A 9,085-nucleotide genomic window follows, 5' to 3' on the forward strand; every position below is an offset into this window, starting at 1 on the left:
AAGACTTCATAACTCTTGCATGAAAGGGATAGAAGGGCCAATATCACATTTTTATAGTTCATAATAGCTTTATAATGGATAAAGTTTCCAACTTTATCCATTATAATGGTCCCAAAAAACATGATCTATTCTTTAAGTCTCAAACGGACCCAAAATGTCATCTTTTTCAACTTAATCCATTAAGTACAAGTCTCCAACTTTCATATCTGAATCAAAATGATGTTTAGATGGATAAAGTTGCCAACTTTATCCATAAAAATGTCACAAACTTTCAAAATCTAAAATTTATGCACTAAAATGACCAAAATCTCACAACATCCAAAACCTAGTTAGATCTAACAAAAGCATCATCAAGATTCAAACTTTATACCTCTAAAAGATAGATCAAGGTGAACAAAGTCCAAATGTACAAGCTCCAATGTAACCAAGACTTCTCCAAGAAGTTCCTTCTTCTCCAAGGTGCACCATACATACTCCAAAGCACTCAAAAACACATTCTTTTAGCACACAAAGCTCAACTAGGGTTAAGGTTTCATGGAAGGGGTGTTGGACGGGTGGAGGATGAGAATGGAGTGGGTTTGGGGGAGTTAAGGAGCGTAAATTGGGATCAAACCACGAAAATAGGGTTTGGGTACTGATTACGTATGCCCAGCGTACTCAGGGTGCCTCAGTACGCCCAACGTACGCCCCCCCCCCCCCCCCCCCCCCCCCCCCCGTACTCCTAACGTACTCAACATAACCCAAAACTGACCAAACTTCAAACAAGCATAACTTCTTCGTTCTAACTCCAATTTTGATGGTCTTTATATCCACAAAAAGGTAACCAAAATACCCTTTGGCACTAAAACACAGGCCGAACTCCCAGATCATCCAAATTACATTACCCACACCCAAATTGGTCTAATTCTCTTTTCCTCGAAGGCTCTAAGCTTAATGATACTTAGCCTTCGGGTCAGCATCCCCACATAGGAAACGATTCGGAACAGGGCGTTACAACTCTCCCCTAGTTAAATTAGATTTCTTCCTCGAAATCACTCCTTACCACCTTCCTGAGAACTAATGTTTCGAACAAAACCTTCTTGTGTTGAACAAATAACTAAACCCATAATTGTCGATCCAAAACGCTACATCTATAATTCTGAAGCGCCATAACTTGTCTGACCGCCGCATAGGTGGAACCATTCCGAAATACAATCACAAGGGTCTCCTTCTACCATCAAAACGAAAACATCCTTTTGACCCTGAACCTTCCAACCGATAACCCGACCGATAGATTCCTAAATCCATAACTTGCTGAGATATAGATTTTTCACTTATACACTAACGATTCTTGATGCGAATCACAACCAAGAGCCAACTCGGTACATAACACATAACCTCATATCCAAGGATTTTAACTTGTGTTTCACCCAAACTCTTCTGATTCACAGAAACCATTCCCTAAACCGGGATATAAAATTCCCAAACCACTGCTGAGATTGCCAGTCTCGCACCTCTTCCAGCCACCAAGTTCCTAAGAGTCCAACAGATAAGGCTGTTCTAGTCTATGCACCAAACTATGTCACTCCCCAGCCACATAATCATCTGACTAAAACCATAATCCAATTCCTTGACCTAATCGGTCTCTACCAGGTCTCGCCTACATTGCCATAATCATATGGGCCTTGCCAATGGGTCTCACCCAGTGAGAGCTACGTAGGCCCAACCCGTCTCAGACCCTAATGGTCCTATTCGCATAACAGAGATATGCTCACCGACCCCACTGTACGCATTGCCCAATGCACAAGCTGATCCTCTTATATACTCACGACAACCCCAACGATGGACTACCTCAATCTGGTGAATGCAACGATCCCATCGTAGGCTTACAACACTTCCATACTATCTGCCAATCCAATGAATGTTATGGCCACCCTGCAGTCTTACGATACATCTATCCTGCCATGGTCACTGCCCCTGATCTTACCGCGCATATTTCCTTTCATAGAACACGTTGATATCAATGCAAAATACGACGAAATCATGGCCACACACGACCCGATAATAGGATAAACGGTCATATTCTTGATCCAATTCAATCGCCATAACCCAAAAGCACCATGCATATAATTCGAACCAAGTGCTTAAATGTTATCTTGTCCAATCGCATACACCCTCTCGGCAATACATATAATGAATTACCCCAATGCACATCCATAGAGAACCCATAACACCATTAAAAAAATGAGAGAAATACAAGAGTTCTATCGAACGAAAAAACCTCAATCACTAACAGAAGATATCCCAATGAATGATCAAATCAATACCCCATACCTTGGTTGAGACAGAACAGATTGCACCAATACGCAACCAGCTCACGAAGACTTCCAAGGTGATCCTAAATGCTACCAAAACCTGAGTCGGATATGAACCAAAATTCCACACCACCTTCATTAAGGGTAAACATACCCAAAGACCAAAGGAACATAGAACATGTTGAACTTGATGATAGGTTGACACATCCATTGAACTTCAACTGTCACCACTTGAAACTTTCGAAGAATCTCCTCTGAATGACGAACGAAATGATCAATGATCGAGAATGCATTGACATTACGTCTAATGAACCAAAACCCACGCGGAGCTGAACATAACTAACTTGGAAACTGATTCCCCGATCAACCTCTGAACAAGCTAGACTATAATTAGAAATCCATGCAATGAGATAACAAATTCCCTCCGCAACCAATACTCAACTTGAATGGTCCCAACGGCTCGTCATCCATTCTTTGGCACCCCACAAGAAACCAATAGTTCAAACGAGATCCTTAACCAACCACTTCCTGCTGAGGGACAACTCATGTGTCTCCTTAACACATACATCTGATCGCCACCTACTATATAACATTGCCTTCACCAAATCCTAAACTGAGATCCTACATACTCGCACCGCAGATCCTTAGGAACCATTCTCTCAATACTAAGAACCTGAACAGATCGATTATCCTCCAATCAGAATACCCAGATCTCCACTACTTAGGGTTCGAACTACCACCTACTGGTGATGAAACCAAACCATAGCTCAAAACGGCTTAACCAGGTACAACCATCCCTCACCTTAGAATGAATAACACACGCAGGATGATCTTCTAGATAAGGATCAAACAAATCCCAAGAGAATTCCTGAATTTCAGCTGAGGTCTCTGAAATTTATGTAATCATAGCCACTTTAACATTAAGGATTCCTTGTAAGAGCATAAGCCAACACCGACTTACTATCCAAAACAATCCCAACCATCAATCTGGTACCTAACCTGCCTATGTCCCAAGAACACGGACCCTTGATCATACCACAAAGCATCTATAACACATCAATCCACCTGCGCACTCCTGTGTTGACATATTGTCACCAAACACGACGACCAACAGAGCCCATGCTGAATTTACATACTAACTCTGAAAGTTGCAATCTTGGTCACTCCTTATCTGAACTCGGAGAACTGAGAGGGCATCACCCCTGCCACATATGGCGGCCTTCCAAACCATTAATCAACCACTCAACTTCCAGTTGTAATCACCCAGCCGATCATAACAATCATTTCTTCTTGAGTCCCCCGACTCAATGCACGGCCTCGAGCAACACCCTCAGGACCAACAAATTCATCCATGTTTATGCCATTCAACCCAGCCCAATATCGCCACTAGGGCCCAAAATAATTTCCAGACCCATCCTCATGCCTATGCAACCCTAACACAAGATCAAAAAATATAGAACTACAGCCACAAATTATGGTATCAAACCATGCCATCTTCCCTGACCAGCCCTTAGGATCCCTGAAACTCTCCTTGATTCGAGTATAGATCTTGTGCTTCCAATACTACGGGCCCAATACTACCTTCCACACCAATCCATACTTTCCTCAAGAATCATCCTAGGTCCTCTAAGACCTACTCATAATAATACTCTTGATGCATGCTCAACATCGAACAACTATTCTAAGATACCTCCTAGGATCCCCTAGGATTCCCCCCACCTCCCCTGCCATCAGCTGCTGAAGAACCCCTACTAATGTTAGCTAACCACTTAATGAATACAATTACATGCAACAAAGCTTAAATAATCTTCGACTAAAGGAATCAACCCTAAAACGGTTGGACTTAGACAAGAGTTGTGCAATAGGTTCAAGTCCTTCATTCTATGATTATTTAACCTTCATAACATGTAATTTAATGTATTCATTTGATGGTTAACACACATCAATATGGGTCCTACAAAGCAAGCAACATTCGAGCAGAGGAGCCGACTGGCACTAAGACGCTATAAAACCAGACAAATCCTCATATGAAATTCTTGATCTCTATCACCCAACATCTCGAATACACCTTCGTCCTGTCCTCCCACTCTCGAGAGTGGGTAATCATTCCTCATGTTGACCCGCAATGAACTTCACCTGCTCATGAAGCTTCCACCAACCCTGCAGCCACTCATGCATGCTAATCATACATAACGTTGGATCCCATAGACAGTCGAATACTTGACTCTACTCTAATCCCTTAATTAGACAAGAACAATAAGTAAAACGAAATAAAGCATTCTCAATCTATAGAATCTTTGTTATGTACAACTATGATGCACACACTAAGTGACCATAGTAATGATGTCAATTTTATATAAGAAAGAAACCTAGGCTATCAGGCATCATATAATCAGGAAATTCTATCATGCAGTTCCTGAAGATCCTTAGCCTGTCACTAGCATGATGTTCTAACATATCACGGTATCAAATAACAATGTGGTGATTTGGGGTCTACTAACTAGCTCCGGCTGATCATACACATCGCATCATTTCTTGATTATTTTTTAAAACAATTTTGAAAATCATTTTTTAAAACCTTTTTATTTCCTTATTTTGAGACTAGATTCACACAAGTGTTACTCCAATTCACTCAAACCAAAGATCTGATACCAACTTGTAACAGCCCAAAATTTTCAACAAATTTTAAACTCTTCAAAAGCGACCCATTTATTAATAAAAGTTTTTAAAAACTATTATTTCCAAAACATTATTTAAAATTAGAGTCTCACAATATCCAATAAGTTGTAAAACCAAGGATGTGTACGGCCATGCCTTCATCCTGCCACTGTCCACTGAGGTACCTAAAACCATAAACCAAATTTTAAGCACGAAGCTTAGTGAATTTCCCCAAAATACCACCACACATACAGATAACCTAGTAAACAACAACATGCATACAGAGCCTTCAGCCTGACTAGAACACCCCATCGGCCTACAATCTATCTGGTACACTCACAGAGCCTTCAGCCTGACAGGAACGCCCCACTGGCCTACAGTCTATCTGGTACGCTCACAGAACCTTCAGCATGACTGGTACGCCTCATCGTGCCTTCAGCCTATCTGGAACGTTCTCCGGGCCTTCAGCCTAACTAGCACGCCCTTCATGCCAGTAGTCTATCCGGGACACCCTAGGTCTCTTGGCCTTCAGCACCTAGCAGGACCGTCTCAACCCAACCACACAACATGTCAACATATACATTTCCAAAAAACATAGAAGCCTATTAAACCATAACAACATATCAATATAAACATTATCGGGTTTGTTGACTAACTACAAAAAGCAGTACAGTGTCAACCCACCCACACCACAATGACATATATGCAGCTAAACATATAACCAGTCAACAGAAAACCAGACAGATCTGCACAGAGCACTAAGCATAGCATCATCCTATATCCCAGGATATCGATCTAACAGATCACTACAGCGCTATAACATATTATCACATAACAGGATATCAAATCCAAACGGTCGGCCTTGGTGCCTTAGACCCGCAAGTACAAGGCGGAAAACTCACCTCGCAAACCGGACAAAAGTTGATGAGGTCCCGACTCTGAATCCTAACTCTCAAACCAACACCTACTCCAATGAAAACACCAAACACAATCAAACTCCCCAAAATACCCTCAAGGCCTAACTTGGTCAAACTTTCTCAAAGTCAAAGTCAATTGGTCAAGGTCCAATAGTCAATATCTCTTCCCATTGGAGTACGTCCTGCGTATCAAGAGAGTACGCCCAACGTACTCCGATGTTCACCAAAGGCGTGGTGCTCACCACACATGCACAACATACTACCAAGTACGCCCAACGTACGCAGCCCAGTCCCAAAACTCCATTAAGAGCTTATTCCATTAAGTTCTTACATCCAAAACTTAGACCCAAGCCCAAAATGATGTCCTAAGTCATAAAGTTTCCAATTTTATGACTTTGCATGGCTATAAAGTGCTTAATGTCCAAAACCCTAAGTTCTTAACCCAAGAAGAAATCACAACTCTTGCATGAAAGGGATAGAAGGGCCAATATCATAATTTTATAGTTCATAATTGCTTTATAATGGATAAAGTTTCAAACTTTATCCATTAGAATGGTCCCAACAAACAAGATCTAGCCTTTAAGTCTCAAAAGGACCCAAAAGTTCCTCTTTTTTAACTTAATCCATTAAGTACAAGTCTTCAACTTTCTTATTTGAATAAAAATGATGTTTAGATGGATAAAGTTTCCTACTTTATCTATAACAAGGTCACAAACTTTCAAGATCTAAAATTTATGCACTAAAATGACCAAAAGCTCATAACATCCAAAACTAGTTAGATCTAATAAATGCATCATCAAGGTTCAAACTTTATACCTCTAGAAGATAGATCAAGGTGAACAAAGTCCAGATCTACAAGCTCCAATGCAACCAACACATCTCCAAGAAGTTCCTTCTTCTCCAAGGTGCACCATGCATACTCCAAAGCACTCAAAACACCTTCTTTTAGCACACAAAGCTCAAATAGGGTTAGGGTTTCATGGAAGGGGTGTTGGAGGGGTAGAGGCTGAGAATAGAGTGGGTTTAGGGGAGTTAAGGAGCTTAAATAGGGCTAAACCCACAAAAATAGGGTTTGGGCACTAATTATGTACGCTAAGCGTACTTCTGGTACTCCCAACGTACTCCCAACGTACTCAGGGTGCCTCAGTATGCCCATCATACGCCCCTCTGTACACCCAACCTACTCAACATAACCCAAAACAGCCAAACTTCAAACGAGCATAACTTTTTCGTTCTAACTTTTATTTTGACGTTCTTTATATCCACAAAAGGTAACTTAAATACCCCTTGGCGCCAAAACACATACTGAACTCCCGGATCATAAAAAATTACATTAGCCACACCCAAATGGGTCTAAATCGCTTTTCCTCAAAGGTCGTAAGCCTAATGATACTCGTTCTTTGAGTCATCACCCCCACATAGGAAACGATTTGGAACAGGGCATTACAGGCAGGGGGGACAATGTTGGTACCACCAAGATATCCGAAATTTTGCACAACATGGAGAATGGGAACAACTTGTGCCTTCTAAAATAAGAAGTTGTTTCTCTTCAGTTTGCATGAAATAATAGTAGCAATTTTTTAAGAAGTGATAAGAGTAGACATGGCGAATCCGGAAGGAGACCAGAAGGTCGGTGACCTTGATGAGTGGAGACAGAGGGATACAAAGCCATACGAAGGCTCTGATATTAAGTGAAACAGAGTAAATTTGTGTGAATAGATCCCGTAGGGATATGGTTGACTGTATATATATATATATATATATATATATATATATATATATATATATATATATATATATATATATGTACATTTACAACTAATAAGATAAATATTGATCCTAACTATTTGGATCTAATATATACATTTGAATTGATGCTAATCTACTCTATCTTATGTACCCGTTTTACAAAATCTCCATTAGCACTTAAGTCGTGAGAGCTAGATTTGTGGTTTTTAGACACCATTAGCTTTGGAACCAAGCAATTTTCTCAATTCCGCTAAAAAGTTTTGTTGTGATACACTTGATTTGAATCTCAAATGAAATTCCTACAGAATACAGATGGATTTGAATTTGAAGACCCGTTTAAAAATCTTTGCGTGATCGGCTTAATTAGAGACCCAAATGAAGGTTTTAATAGAGAAAAGTAATAATTTTGGAGGCTTCTAAGAACCAATTTAGCAAGAAAAACACGACCATGAGAGGTTATGGGATTTCCATGAGAAAAGTGTAATATGTTTACGGTTTATTATTTGAGTTGTACTAGCCCCCATTGGAACTCCTAAACATGTGAAAATTTGAATGGAAGATTAGCCGCACTACAATTTAGGATAGAGCACAAGTGTCCGACCACAAAAGAAGGGAAAACAATTAGGCTAGTCGGCGTGGCTTCGGGAAGGGATTCGGCATGCTCGGCGAACACCGGGTCGAGCCCTCTGCATGTCGAGCTCGGCTCGGCAACTTCGCGGAAATATACCGATGAGAGAGAGAGAGAGAGAGAGAGTAAATGTATGAGGTTTGGGTATTACTTAGGGTTTGAAATTTGGATCTATAGAAAAAAAAAACTCATTCTAATCGCTGAAGGGAAAAGACAACCGGACTTATCAAACTTACCCCAAAGTTTCGTGTAATGACAGATACTACTCCAAAGTTGAAATATCTTTTCAAAACTGACTTCAGGAAATTACACAATAACCCCATGAACTTATAAAGCCTATTTATATTAAATAAATCGATTTTATTATTATTAATTTAACCCTTTTTAATTATTTATTTAAAAAAATGGCATGACAAGTATGGTAACCTACATCATGTAAATGACAAAAATTAGAGAGAGTACGGAAAATTATAGGTGGCGCTGATGTGGATTGTGGCATGTAAGACACCACACCCACCAGCCTTAAAAAAGATTTGTTTTGTTGAAATTTACCTGAAGTCCGAAAGCAAAATAAAAACATCAAAGTAACTGGGATAAGACCAAATTATTATCAAGTGAACGTTTCTTGTCAAAGATTTTTGGACCACGTACACAAAAAGAACAAAGAAATCAATATACGACTTATTGTATATGAACATATTGGTCACTCACAAACAACATTTAAAGGCGTGGAAAAAAATCCTCTATAATAAATGAAATTTTTTTATGTCACTTGTCACTTTCTCATTCAATTTGTCAAATGTTATTTTATGGTTATTTTGAATTAATTTTTTTTTTCC

This window comes from Lactuca sativa, chromosome 4 (genome assembly GCF_002870075.4).
Source record: "Lactuca sativa cultivar Salinas chromosome 4, Lsat_Salinas_v11, whole genome shotgun sequence".
Lineage (NCBI taxonomy): Eukaryota > Viridiplantae > Streptophyta > Magnoliopsida > Asterales > Asteraceae > Lactuca > Lactuca sativa.